Raw genomic sequence first — 15,930 nt, 5'->3', positions numbered from 1 at the left:
CCGGAAAACCGCCGGTTCACGTCTATATCCGGCGGTCTAAACCGCCGGAAAAACTCACTTATCACCGGCGGTTTAGACCGCCGGATAAGCGCCGGTTAATGTTGAAATCCGGCGGTGTACCGGCGGTTTAGAGACCGTCGGTATTACCAACGGTGTGTCGTAGCTAAGCCATCGATTAAGCCGTCGTTAGAGTCCGACGGCTTAACCGCCGGCGTAGCCGTCGGTAATACCGACGGCCTCTAAACCGCCGGTTAAAACCGCCGGTATAGGCCATTTTTCCTGTAGTGAAGACCAACGAATGCCATTGTTATTAAACTTAGAACCCCAAAAAAACTTGTTAAAAATCCTCTCTAATCTAGAAGAAATAGAACTAGAAGAAAGTAAGTTATGAAAAAGATAAATAGGCATAGAATTTAACACAGACTTGATCAGAACAAGCCTACCACCACAAGAAAGGAATTCAAACGACCAATTGTCTAATGTTTTTCAATTTTAGTAAAGATGTCATCAAACAAGAAAATTCTCTTTTTTACCTTTGTAAATGTGAGTTCCCAGATAGGTAATGGGTAAATTTTGGGACTGAAAACCACAAATTCTTTGAATAGAATTAGTTCTAGTTTGATTAACAGGCTTACTCACAATAAAAGTGCTTTTATCTTTGTTAATAGATAACCCACTTTGATTATAAAAGCTGATAAGAAAGTTGAGAAGCAGTTTGACATTGTTAATAGAACCATTCGTGAACAAAATGAAATCATCAGCAAAACTAAGATGAGAAATAGGAAAACCCCTAATAGTATGGAAATTCAGGTTTGGGTTTCTCGCATATAAATCATCCAAACCTCTAGACACTTATTCCATATCAATAATGAAAAGTGCATGAGACATGGTGTCACCTTGTCTTAAACCTTTAGAAGATTTCAAAAAACCATTATTCTTGCCATTAATGATCATAGAGAAGTAACATTGCTCAATACTATTTTTGATAAGAGATATGAAAGCATTATTAAAACCAAATAAAGATAAAACAGAGTAAAGAAAATTCCAATTGAGATTATCATAAGCTTTAGTAATGTCAAGTTTAAAAATAGCATTGCCACCCTTAGCCTTAATATTAATATCATGATTAATTTCTTAAGCTAAAAGGATATTATCGAAAATGCTTCTACCTTTAACATAGCCAGCTTGATTCAAAGAGATAATTTTAGGCAGAATATTAATCAACCTGTTGGCAATAATCTTGGAGTTGAGCTTGTTGAGAAAAGAACACAAACTTATAGGCCTAAAGTCATTCCAATGATTGGGGCCCTCCTTTTTTGGGATAAGAACAATATTAGTAGAAGAAAAAAATTTGGGATAAGGGTTACCCACAAAAAAATCTTCCACAGCTTCAATCACATCGTCCTTGATAATGTCCCAATTAGTTTGAAAGAATTTAGTAGTGAAACCATCAGGGCCTGCAACATCATCACCATTAAGATCCATAATGACCTTAAAGATCTCATCATCAGAAGGAATTTGACAAAGTAAAGCATTATCGACATCATTAATCATGTTCGAGATAATGTGGGGATTAGTAATAGGCTGACATAAACATTGAAAATTAAAGATATTCTTAAAATGGTCAACACCCGATTTGCAAATAGACTCATCGGAGATAAAAGTGTTACCATCATCATCAATAATTTTATGAATTTGACATCTAGTTTTCTTTTTGTTAGCTAAAGCATAAAAAAATTTAGTATTCCTATCACCATCCATGACAAATTTAGCATTGGACTTTTGTTTCTAAAAACACTCTTCCTGAAGTTGCATTTGGAAGAGATTATCTTTGGCTTGATTAAGGGAGAACAAATTTTCAGGATCCGACCTTTGTTGGTAAATGATATCTAATTCAGTAACTTTAGATTCAGCATCTTTGATATTAGAAAAGATGTTCTTAAAAATGTTCTTGTTCCACCATTTAAGACATTGCCTGAGTCTACATAACTTAGCCCATAATATTAACATGCCAACAATGTTATTATTAGGGTAAATAGGGGCATTCCAGTTACAAATATGCATATTAGAGAAATCGGCATGCAACATCCACATATTTTGAAATCTAAAAGCATAAGAAGCATGATGATTGATTTTGTTAATGTTTAACAGAATCGGGGAGTGATCAGAAAGAGTTCTACTAAGATGCTCAGTATTGGTCATAGGAAAATCCGCAATCCATTCATCATTAAAAAGAAATATATCTAATCTTTGCCATAAATTAGCTCTATTTCACGTGAATGGACTACAAAAATAACCAATATCATTTAGATTGTAGTTAGTAATCATAGAATTAAAATCATCCATAACATTAGTGTTAGGAGAATTACCACCAATTCTTTCAGAAGGATTATAAATAATGTTGAAATCTCCTCCCACACACCAAGGGCCATTGATAATAGAGGCAAATTGTCTTAATTGATTCCAAAGAGAGATACGATTAAGTCTAGTACAGTCAGCATAAAGAAAAGAAGCGTAATAGTTGACATTAAAGAGAGAGATATAGCAATGACAAACTTGAGGTAAATCATCAATAATATTTAAAGAAATAGCATTAATCCACATGATCCAGATTTTGTTGGAGCAATTAGTAAAGAAGTTAGTAAAACCCAAAGTTTTAGCAGTCGACTCTATTTTATCATGAGTAATAAAAGGCTCAATTAAAACAAGTAACTGAATATTGTGAATTCTACAAAGATTGCTAACTATAATCTTAGAGTCCTTACCTCCAATGCCTCTCACATTCCACAAAAGAGCTTTAATCATTGCAATCTTTTGAAGAAGTTTGAGCTCTAGTTGATCTTGGTGTTGCCAGTAATACATTTTTCATTTGTTTACCCTTTTTTTTAACCAATTTGAAATTATCCTCATTAGAACATGTAGAGTCCTCCTTATTATGATTGGACAAAGTACTTATATGTTGAGTAACTTTAGTATTAACATTACAACATAAAGGAGGAATAAACTCAGCTTCTTCACAATCCACAACACAACCGCTTCTAATATTACCCACAGAAATAACAGGCTGTTTTTCTTTTAACAAGGATGTCACAAGATTATCAGAAATATTAGTTATTTCAACTTCATTAAACATAGAATCAATAGAACAAAAATAGAAGGTTCAGTTTCAAAAACAATGCCACCAACAGTAAAAGCTTTTTTCAGTTTTATCATCTAAAATTTGAACACTAGTTTCCTGCAGTTCTTCGGGCAAACCAGTTTCAGTAACTAAGTTACCTGCTTCTGATTCAACAACAATTTTCTTTAAGTTATGAGAAATAGGTTGCAGTTCCATCTCAATCTCATTGTTCTCGTTATTGTCCGTATATTTTTCATTCACCGGCACATAAACTTTTTGATTTTCGATGGATCCAAGTTTTCCATTTGTCATAACTCTAGAATTTTTTAGATCAGGATGAAGTTTAAAACAATCTGATTGAGCATGACCATGCATTTTACAATGGGGGCAGAAATCATGAACTTTTTCAAACTCTTCTTTTTTAAAATACCCGAATGCTTTGGATCCAACCTAGATTTCTTTAGGATGATTTTTAGAAATATCAACCTCAACAAGAATACGAGAAACCAAGGGTCTAGTACGGGAGGCAGTAGCCTGATCCGTCTGTAGAGGTCTTCCGAAAATCAAACCCAAAGCATGCAGAACCTTTTGATTAAAAAAATAAAGACGAAGGTTGGGGAAAGAAATCCATATATGCACAATCGGAGATTCCTCTTTAATATCAAAAAAAGGAGTCCATTTCAGGACGCGCATTTGACAGTTGAAAATAAAGTAAGAACGCCGAGCAAAAACGCGACTAGTCGAGATCGTTGGATAATTGTATGGCAACATGTCTGGAATCAAGCAAACCGACCGAATATAAATCAGAAAGTTTCAAAGAGGAAAAAAATTGATGGATAGCATCAAGATTAGGTCGTCATAAGCCAAACTTACCAACTAAAGTAAATTGAAAGGGAGAAGCTAACTTTAAAACTTTCTCATCCGACAATAAAACAGTAGGAACACCATTGAAAGTTGTTTGTGTAAGAGAGGGTAGATCATCACCTACAGATGTTTTACTAGAAATTACCTCTTTAAAAGATCTGGATTTAGACGGGGATTTAGCGCCATCATTGTCAAGCTTGAAAAAACCTTTGCTCTTTGCAACACAGGCTCAGAGATTTTACCCCACGAAGTAGAGGAAAGGCCTCCCTCCATGAAAACTAGCCCAGAAAAGGCAAAATACCACAATAAGACACCAAGGCTCAACAATCGCACAGAATGCGAAGGAAAAGAGGAGGGAAGGGATCAGAGAAAAGGAGAGCTCAGGAAACCCTAAATCGCCAGAGCGGCTAGAGCAACACGAGCGAGGAGCTGGGGAGGTTCTCTTTGATGTGAATTATGATCGTTAATACTTCTATGTACCTATTTAAAGGTGCCATGAGGCTCCACTCAAACACTAGATGTAAACGCATTTTATATTTTTTCCTCCCCTGTGAACAGTGTGGCATCAATATTGATGTCGCACTATTCACAAAAAGATAATTTTTTGTAAGGTTTAGGGTGTTAGAATATTATACAGAGAATTTTTTTTTTTTGGAATTTGAAATAGAGTTTCGCTAGAGTTGAAATATTGTTTGGCATGAATGTTACTGTATTTTGAAGTTGAAAATGAGTTTTTCTATTGGAGATGCCCTAACACCAGCTTTCTATCTCCAGTAATCCTTTTCCCATTGTTGAATTCTCAAAAAATTTGTATTTGTTGCAAGCTTAGCAACTTTATCACTTTCTAGCAATGAATTTTGAAAAGCAAAATCAAATATATTGACTTCTTAAAAAATTTTAAATCTTTGTCAAATATTGCCAAGATTTTTCTTATTTCATTGAGCTTGACTTTCAACCTCTCAAACTTTTCCCAAAGAACAAAAAGGTTTGAATGAACAAGAAATAGGGATACACAGAATTAAGCGATTCCATAGAATAGAAAGCCCAGGTAAAAGGATTATCCACAAAACCAACATCAATGAAGACCGTTGCATAAAATTCTTTCATGGCATATAAGACTTCATTTGGGACAGTTTTTTCGCTGCTTTCTATAATAATTCTTTAGTACTAATATTTTTTGAATTAGAAAATTTTATATTAAAAATCTGCTTTAGAAATAATAAAATAGTCATCTCAAATGAAGCCTAAGTTAGAAATTTTACCACCCTCACTTTCATTACAGTCAAAAACACAATTGATGTCACCTGTAAACATCCGAGGAAGATTAATTTGCATAGAAAACGAAACTAAATTTTCCCAAAGAGCTCTTGGCTTTATGAATTCGAATATGATAATTGATTTTATTACTTGAAAAGGCACCACCAGTCTATCTCACATTCCATAAAAGAGCTTTTACAGCAGATAATTTATTATTTCTTTTTAAAGCAGCTTTCTAATATAAAATTTTAATTTTGTACTAAAAATTTTCTTTAAGAAACATTAAAAAAATCATCTAAAACGAAGCATAAATCTATTGTTAAAATTAATTGCAATTTCCTTCGTCCAAATTGGAACCTAACTGACCAAATCAATTTGAAAAATAAGTTAGTCTGTCTGATTTCTAAAATTTAGAGCTGAAATCAATTCATTTAGCTAATCTGCAAATCAAACAATTTAAATCATTTGCATGCAGAACCCTAACTCTTTACTTAAATAGTTTTAGTTATATTGCTTATTCTTAAAACATTTATTTTTACACTTTTCTTATTCTAAATGATTTAATTTTGTTATGTAATTGATACACCCTGCTATCACTTGAATGTTGATGTAGCTTTTTTTTTTTTTTTTTTTTGAAAATTGTGGCAATCAAACTTTAAAAAGATGCCTTTGATATTGCTTGTTGGACAGTTATTTGCAAGGCAACAAAGCAAGAAAGTACAAAAACGATCGAGTATATATCATGCCTATAAGGACTTAGTGAAGGAGATACAGTCACGGTATAGCTCATCAGTTTAAAAATTCTATGAAAGAATCTTTATTAATTATTAGTTCGGTAGTCTAATGAATAAAACTTTTTTTGACCAACATATGAGCGATATTGAGTTGAATTTGCTGAGTTATTTGGTAGGTTGAAAAAGCAATATTGTATAAAATGAATAAATTATATTCAATTTTTTTTTTTTAAATTGCTCATATTTATATAAAATAAATGCAAGTAATTATTATTATTTTTCCGTTTCAGGTAAAATGAATGAAGTTTAATGTCAAAAGAGGACGGCGGTCGGTAACCAAGGTGGGGGCTATTGTGGCTGACTGCAGCGATGATCAACAGTAGTGATAGTGGTCGGTGATTGTGGCAGAGGGCGGCGGCTAATAGTGCTTGTGATGGCGGTTGTGGTGCTTGGAAGAAAGTGGCAGAAATGGCGCGAGTTGGGTGGCTGAGCAAGTGTGCAACAATATTACCGATGAATTTATGATGCATCTGGAAACCAACAAAATTGGACAAATTTGAAATACAAGAAATTTACTTTATATTATATATTTTAATTAAATGCATCAAAATTTTACACTACATTTATTTTATTTAAAGTCAAACATTGATACTTTGAAATTCATTGTATTTGAAATACTTTACACCCATTTTTATTCAAATCAAACTACCCTAGTGAATTATGTTTCATACATGTTCTAAATTGAAATTATATGTTTCGAGTCAACTCAACTTAAAATGATTCAAATATTGGATCTCAAAATATATTTTCAATAAAGTAAAACTATAGTACATATAAATTGTTATAAAGAATATTTTGTCTAGTTTTTGAATATGTCAATATCATTTACATGTATGTCATATCTTTCAATACACATCATAAAAATGATGTATTATGCTTAGTTTTGTAATGGTTTTGGGCGGCCATTTAGTCATCGGTTTTTTAACAAGAAGAATAAATATAAGATATATATTTAGTTTTCTTTTTCTTGCCGTCTGAATCCTAAAGAGCAGAATTAGTCGAAACTTTTTTTTCAACTACATAGAAGAAGAATTTTGAATGATTAATATAAATTTGACATGTTCAAATACTTTTTCAGTGTCTCCATTGCTCGATAGGCATAAATTTAACATATGACCAAGCCTTGGTTTGCAATAGCTTTTATTATTTTTCCTTTCAGAAGACCACCATAATTTTTGTTTTAACTATTGCTTTTTCACTAATATTGCTAAGAAAATTTTATATAAGAAAACTGTTTTCTATAGTAACTTAAAAAAGTTAGTTTCTTCGCAGTAATTTTATGATCACTTTTATAAAAAAATGCAGTCGTCACAAACAATCCCTATGGCTTCATTTGGAATAGCTTCAGGACACTATTTTTTTGCTGCTTTCAAGAAATTTTTATATTAGAAAGTTATTGGACACCACCTGAGGCTCGGAATTTTTGGAATTAGTTATAATTTTTTATTTTTTTGGTAATTAATTGAATTTTTAAATTGTTTAGTTAAGAAGGGTTTTAATGTTTTGATCCAAACTCATTCCAAACTTTATGGAATCACTCTAGCTCAAGGTCAAGGAATACCCAAGGGAACATTTTCAAGTGTTTGGAATTTATTTAAAACTTTTTAAATATTCTTAATTAAATAAATTAATTAATTATATTTTTCACTAAAATTTAAACTAAGTTCAAATTAGAGGTCCAATCAAGGGGCATTAAATTTTTATTGTTTGTGAGTTTAATTATGGTCAATTTAATATATTACTTATAATTTTGGGATTTAATTTGAATTTATTATTGTTTTTAGAAATTTTAGGCTTAATTAAAAGGTTAATTTGAGTTAATTAAATTTTAAAATTAATCGCTTTTAAAATAAAAAAACTCTAAGCCTAAGGTAGATCATTTCACTTTGTTTGAATGTTTTGAACTTCACCCCTATCGGGTGTATAATCTAATTTCTATAAGTTTCTCTAAATTTCTCAAAAATTGTCTTTATTTTTTGTCCTTAAATGTCGCTAAGTTATATCGGTATATAATCAAAAGTCTCTAAACTTTAATACATGTACATCCAGCCACACTAGGCAACGAATATGTGACCTAAATCTTGGAGTTATTTGAAGAGTAAACTCCTAAGTGCTTGGGTCAACCCATGACCCAAACACTTAGATATTCACCCAAGAAAATATTTCCCTTTAATGCTGGCCTTAACTAACCATGATAAAGCAGACATTTATCATGATTTTCATCAATCAAATCCAAGTACAAGACAAGTGCCTAATAACGGATTATGCAAATAAAAATAGTAAGATTGATGTAAATGTGCATTAAGTTACATATAACCTTAATTGGAAGCAGTATCAATAAAACACTATCTTTTGGATAGTGGAGTTCATGTGCATTAAGTTACTAATAAGTATGACCAGAATATTCTTTTAAAGTTTAATTAATAAAAATGATTCTATTAAAGTTTAAACTATTTTAAAAATATTCAATCTTTTAATATCTACAAAATGTAGTTCATTTCTAATGTTATACAAAATTTTGAATTTTTTTTTTAATTTTTAAAATAATTTATCTTGTAAAATTTTTATTATTTTAAATTTAAGATTTTTTGCATTATATTATAAAAAATATTGAACTTGTAAATTATCTTAAAAATTACATCTATATAAAATCTTGCCTCTAATGCTTTCAAAATTTTATAATTGAATTAACATATGACTGGTGATATACGTTTTACAAGGTCCTGGTTTTCTAGCGGGTAAGCGTTCTAAATCCTTCAAAGACGTTTTATCTGGTTCCGATGAGTCAAAGGGATTTTCGGATTTTCTTATTTCTTCGATTTGTGGTATGTCGACGCTGTGGTTTTCTGAAGATGAGTTTTTGTATCTTGCTAAGCCATTTGAGTTTGCTCTGGTGGGGAAATTTCCCCTTAAATGACCGGTGTTAGATTCTATCCGTAGGTTTTTTTTTTTCAATTTCAAATTAGCTGGGGATTTTTCTGTTACTCTATTGGATCAAGCTAATGTTTTAATCAAAATTTCCAATGATCTGGACTATGCTAGGGTTTTTGCTCACCGTTCATACTTTATTTTTAGATGTTTTATGAAAGTTATAAAATGGTCCCCTGTTCTGGATTTGTCGGAGGAATCTCCGATCGTCCCTCTTTGGCTTTCATTTTCGGGTTTACGTCCTCACCTTTTCTCTTCCCGAATCCTCTTTTGGTTGGGTTCAGTTTTTGGACGCCCGATTCAAACTGATAATGCCACGGCTTCTGGATCCCGTCCCTCTGTTGCTCGGGTTCTTGTTGAAATTGATGTTACGAAACATTACCCCGATTCTGTTTGGTTGGGTCCGGAGAAGTTGAGGTATGTGCAGAAAGTCGTTTTTGAGGGTATGCCTAATTCTTGTCATCTGTGCAAAACTTTGGGGCATAAGAAATTGGATTGTCCTAAGCTTGTTTCCAAATTATCTTCGGTTGATATCTCTGTCCCCCTGGTGATTCCCTGTATGAACTCGGGTATTCCTGTTATGTCCTCTGTACCGAATATTATACATGTTTGTGATAATATTGGCGGGAATGATGTTTTATCTTCGGACCAAGGAGTTTTAGATTGTGAATTTAATGATAATGCTCAGTTGGTTGTTGTCGTGCCATCTGTGGCTGGGGAGGTTGAGGTCTTGCCCGCTGTTGATTGTCTGGTTAGCTCGTCTTATGCGTTAGTTACTCCTGTTATGGCTGTGATGGATGTGGTTGGTGCTCATTCGGAGCATTTTGTGCCTCCTGTGGAAGTACTTAATGGTATAGCCCGGCTGTGGTTGAAATCTCTTCCGATACGTTGTTGTCTCCTAATGCCATTCCTTTTATTCCTGGGTGTTTGGTGGACGGTTTTGGTCATACGAATGTGAATGTGGACTCTCCGACTGTTGTTATGGTGCCGGAGTTGGTGGCTGCTCTGGATAATGCTGCGACTTTTCCTGCTGGCGTTTCACCTGTTTTGGATGTTGTGGTGTCAAATGTGTGTGGTCAGGTAGTAAATTCGGATGTGCAATGAATTTTGGACACTTCTCAAAACTTGGTTAATGTTCCAGTAATCTTAATGGCTTCCCAAAATTTGAATCATCAGTTGGGTGGTGGCGCGGAGATTAAGTCCAATGGTGATTGGTTTGATAATTCGTCTGAATGTGATTCTGATTCTGAGTCATATTCAGATACTGGTAATGAGTTCCAAGTGGTTCGTGATTTACCTCTTAAGGTAGTTTCTCGTGGGAAATTCTGGAATAGAGGAGGTAGAAGAAGATAATTCGCTTTCAACTTTGATTATTTTATGCAGTTTGGCGGATTGCTCTTCGTTTGGATTGGAATTTGCGGGGCGATGATGTGGCTGGGGCTCGTGTCCTCGTTGGCTACCTTGTGGCAACCGTTGGTGTTTCTCACTCTTTCTGGATGGTCCTTGCGCTTTCGAGGATGCTGGGAGTCTCGGCCGACTACTGAGCCCTCTTATGGGTTTTTATTTTCCTGGTTTTTTGTGTCTGTATCTTTTTACTGGTGTTCTTTTATTTCTGTTTTTCCCTTCTCCACTGTTGTATCTTCTACTTTTTAGTGTTTAATAATATTTCTTGTTGTGAAATATATATATATATATATATATATGAATGGTGATATACAATTTTTACATAAATTTATATATATATATAATCTAAATATTAGTAGAAAATCATATTAAATTATGGTAATATATACGGATATTAACTTTAAATTCTAATTGAAACAAGACAGGTTTTTAAAAATAAGGAAAAATAGACTTTGGAGGGGCTATGCAGTTTCTTTGGATGCCATTTGTGCTGAAATATTTTGAATATAAAGTAATTAAAAGTAATATAGAGAGTTTACGTTTTACTTAATTGTTTGGATAGAAAATAAATTTAACGTAATTAAAAACTAAATAAATTTTTTAATATATTTGAAATTCACCCATTAATTTATTTTTTAAGCATTATATTACATCATCTTCCTCACTGACACCCACCACTACTCTGTCAATGGCCACCTCCTATGGTCAATATCTGCTTCAAATTCTGTAGACCGACATCACCTACCGCCAACACTACAAGAAATTCATCAATTACCGGTGGTCTGTACCGGTGGTTCTCCATCTGCCAGTCTTAACGGCGGTTTACCCGGTGGTATGACCGCCGGTTTTTTCCGACGGTCACCCCGGCTGTTATGTTAAACAAAGCCGCCAGAAAAAACGGCGGTCCAGACACCGCCGGTTAAACCGTCAGTGTTAAAGTTAATTTTTTTCTGTCGGTCTGAACCGCCGGATAGTTGCCAGAAAAGGCCCTAGAATAATCCGTCATGAGCCTTCAATTTTATTTCATTGTGTTCTCTCTCTCTCTCCTACGCGGCGCTTGCCTCCGTCTCGTCCGACCTCTCCCTCTCGAGACGCCTACTCCGGCCGCCGACGAGCTCCCTTCGGCCGCCGATAAGTTCCTCCAAACGAAGCCTCCACTTCGGCCGCCAAAGTCTCTCCCCACTCTCGTCGTTTCGCCTCCAAGGTTTGCATTTTTTTATACATTTTGTTTAGATTTTGGTTAGATTTCATCAAGGATCAGTCTTAAGTCAATATCTTTTTGCTTTAGTTATGGATGTTCTCACTAGACATTTGCGAGAGGATGTACCTTGTTGTATGCTTTTTGTTGATGATATTTTTCTTGTTGATTTCTATTAGAATACATCAAGGATCAGTCTTAAGCCAATATCTTTTGCTTTAGTCATGGATGTTCTCACTAGACATTTACGAAATGATGTACCTTGTTATATTCTTTTTGTTGATGATATTTTTCTTGTTGATTTCGGTTAGAATACATTAATAATCAGTCTTAAGCCAGTATCTTTTTTCTTTAGTCATGGATGTTCTCACTAGACATTTGCGAGATGATGTACCTTGTTGTATGCTTTTTGTTAATGATATTCTACTTGTTGATAAAACTAGATTACATCAAGGATCACTCTTAAGACAATATCTTTTTGCTTTAGTCATGGATGTTCTCACTAGACATTTGCGAGAGGATGTACCTTATTGTATGCTTTTTTTATGATATTCTACTTTTTGATAAGACTAGAGAGGGAGTTGATGGTAAACTTGAATTATGGAGGTCAACCATAGAGTCTAAAGGTTTTCGCTTGACTAGATCTAAAACTAAAAATATGAAGTATAATTTTATTAGTAATAGACCTAGTGAGAGGATAATGGCTTTACCCCTAGAGATACGATACGAAATGAGCATATACGTGAAAATGTTGGAGTACCTCTAGTGGATGATGAGATTAAAGAGTGTCACCTTAAATGGTTTGGTCACATAAAACGACAGTCTTCAGATGACCTGATTAGGAAAGTAGATGTATTAGAATTGACTTATGTTAAGAAAGGTAGAGGTAGACCTAAGCATCCTCATCTCTGCAACACTTAACTTAGTATTATGCTTCTCTTTTAATGTCCAAAATTTGACACCATAAAATTTTGAACTTTTTTTCCTTGGGTGGATGAGTGTCTTGACCCTTAAAGATAAGATACGAAATGAGCATAAATGTGATAAGGTTGGAGTAGCTCCAATTCAAGTAAAGTACATTTATTTGAAAGTCAGATCCACCTACTATTGTACCACCACCCTTTCCTGGGTACTTCCCTCCTCCGTTGATGAGTCCTTTCTTTCCCTCTCCAGATCAGGCACTTGCAGCTCCATTCTATCCATATTACCCCCCACCATCATCACAAGTTGTAGGTCCATCCATCCGTCCTTACCCTCCTTACCCCCACCCATATTATTACCCATATACGGTGCAGCCAGAACATGATGGACCATCTAGACCAGCAAAGGCTGGTGCTGGGGATCATGTAGCTGCAGCAAATATGTGTCAATACATTGAGCCTGAGGCCAATAAATAAGTTCAGATTATGTTGTTAAGTTTCTTGTATTTTTATATATTATATGTTATTGACAAAAAAAAAAATAAACTGCAGCTTCAATCCTTCTAGGCCACTTATTCACAAGATTCGGGATATTATAAAGAATAAATATGATACTTCTTACTTAACATGGAAGAAGATCCCAAAGGAGATTAGGGATATGTGGTTTGGAGAATTTCAAGTATATACTAATTTTGCATGAATTCATATATTTGATTTAATTTGTATTAATATTTTTTTGTATGCCTAAATTTTTTACATAAAGAATTTAGGTGGTTGCCTGAGTATAGTATGAGGATCAGAATAAATTTTGAGAGTAGAGGAGCGTCCCGTCTCAGGGACATGTTCACGGACATTAGAAAGTCCTAGAAGCATCCAATATGGATTGAAGAGGGCGTATGGGCAGATCTGAGTAGAGCTTGGGTGACCCCTGAGTTCACAAAAGTAAGAGAGCAGAATAAGCATAACAGAGCATCTGACTATGGTGGTTTAGGAAGCTCTCTTCATAATGGTGGATTTGTTCCTCATACAGAACATAGACGACAACTGGTAAAAGCTTTAAATTAGTTTATTAAATATATTTATGTATAACTATATCTTATATTTTTAGAAAGAATTTCTTGGTCGGGAGTCAACACCGATGGAGTTGTATATGAGAACTCATCAACATCAAGCTGAACATTAATGGTTTGATGAAAAGGCTAAAAAGGCTCATGTGAGTATAATTTTTTGGAGTTTTGGAATAGAAATTTATTATAATAAAACTAATTGTAATATCAATATATTTTATGGATTTATTCTCGTAGGTTGATTTTGTATGAGCTCGACAAAGTCGTCAGTCCTCTGGTGAGGGATCATCTTCAGGATCGACCCAGATTTCTAAGTATCATATATGGTCAGATGTTGTTGGACGAAGACATAGGGGGAGGGTATATGGCTTGGATTCTCAAGGCTATGCTTATGACAGTTCATCCACCTCAGCATTTTATGATCCAAGTGGAGCTAAAGAAACTGTAAGCTAGAGGGTTGTAGCGCTGACGAGAGAAATAGAAGAGATGAAAAAAGTTCAAAATGAAATGCAGGAAGAGCTGCGATCCTACAGAGATGAAAATCAAAGGCAGAAAAAGCAAGAGAAAGACCTGCCACTTGCATGTCCAGACAGCGAGGATAGGGAGGATGATTAGTGCTCTTTTATGTTTGATGAACTTATGATGATCTGATTGTAAACTTATTTGGTCATGAATTTGTTTTATTTAACTTATTGAACTTAGTTATGAACTTATTGAACTTAGTTATGATGATCTATTTTATATGATTTAACTTATGAATATATTTGTGATAATTCTTGTGATTGACTATAGTGGTGTGTTGCCAAAAAAAATTTCGTTACATTTAATATGCATTGAACAAAAAATTTTATGTATTTGTAAAAAAGCACAGGTAAGCAACTGTTTTAGTTTTCTTGTTTTCTATAGTTTTGGTTATAGCTTTTTTTTTCCTAAATAGAAAATTTCGTTTACAATTTAGTTTATAGATAAAATAAAATTGTTTAGTTTAATTTTCTGTTTATAGTTTAATAAATAAATTAGATTCAATACTAAAGAGATAAAAAAATTAAAAAAAAAAAATTAGTTTATCATCACAACATTTCTTTTATATTTAAATTTTATTCAATACCCAATGTAGCGTCTACTACATTTCAAATTAGTATACAGTTTACAATTTAGTTTATACATAAAAATTTTCATTTAGTTTTCTTTTTATCGTTGTTTTATTTTTCTTTAGGATAAACCGATAAAGAAAAAGAATTTGTTTTATTCTTTAGTTTTCTGTTTAGGATAAAAAAAAAAATCGTTTACTGTTTTGTTCACTGTTTTTAGATTTATATTTAGTTTAGAGTTTTTATGTTTTACGGAGTTCACGAGTTTGAATTTGCACAAAGATTATGGAGAAATATTTTGAGAAGTCCTCAAAATCTTGTGTTTCAACACTAATAGAAAATTCACAAAATAAGGATGATGAACAAAATTAAAAAATAATTCGAACATATTGTGAATCATCGAAAAGCACGGTAACAAATTTAGATAATCTTCAATCAAATCCTGGATTACGTATACATATTTTTTAATTTAGTTTTAATATTAGTGATCAAATTCGAAAATCATATTTGCAAAAATAACCATGTCAGGCTCGAAATTAATGAGAGGAAAAGTCCCTCAAAAGCTCTAAAGCAATAAAAGAAATTTCATTGTAAAACAAGGTTTATCTCAAAATTATTATTTTGTTTCTTTTAGCAGAGCAAAATATTTCTTTGTTTAAAATAAAAAATAAAATAAAAAGATCAAGTCATAACTATTCAAACAATTTAATATATGATCTAATTTTTATAGCATGGACTCTTCTAATTATTTTATTATAAATATAAATTTTAAAGATAAAGGAAGGCAATATCTATCATCTTTAAAGCTAAAAATAAAATGAGAGATAATTTTAAGACAAAATCATACAATTTTAACTTATTTAAAAGTTTTAAATTAATTTAGATTATATATTTTCATTTTATTTTATTTATTTATTGTAATTTTTATAAAAATAATTAGAAAAGAATTCTTCTTATAACTATTAAAAGCTATAAATAAATCTTAGATAAGGAGTTAAACTAATTAATAATTAATGATAATTTTATTTTTAACTTATTTAATAGTTTTAAATTAATTTAGATTATATATTTTCATTTTATTTTATTTATTTATTTTAATTATTATAAAAAATAATTAGAAAAGAATTCTTCTTATAATTATTAAAAGCTATAAATAAATCTTAGATAAGGAGTTAAACTAATTAATAATTAATGATAATTTTAATCCTTTTTAAGTCTAAACCACATTTTAGTTAATATTTGTTTACCTCAACAAAACAAAATCTTATTACTACTCTTTCAAAATACAA

Source organism: Dendrobium catenatum, unplaced genomic scaffold (assembly GCF_001605985.2).
Source record: "Dendrobium catenatum unplaced genomic scaffold, ASM160598v2 fragScaff_scaffold_313, whole genome shotgun sequence".
Lineage (NCBI taxonomy): Eukaryota > Viridiplantae > Streptophyta > Magnoliopsida > Asparagales > Orchidaceae > Dendrobium > Dendrobium catenatum.
Note: the sequence above shows the minus strand (reverse complement) of the source record.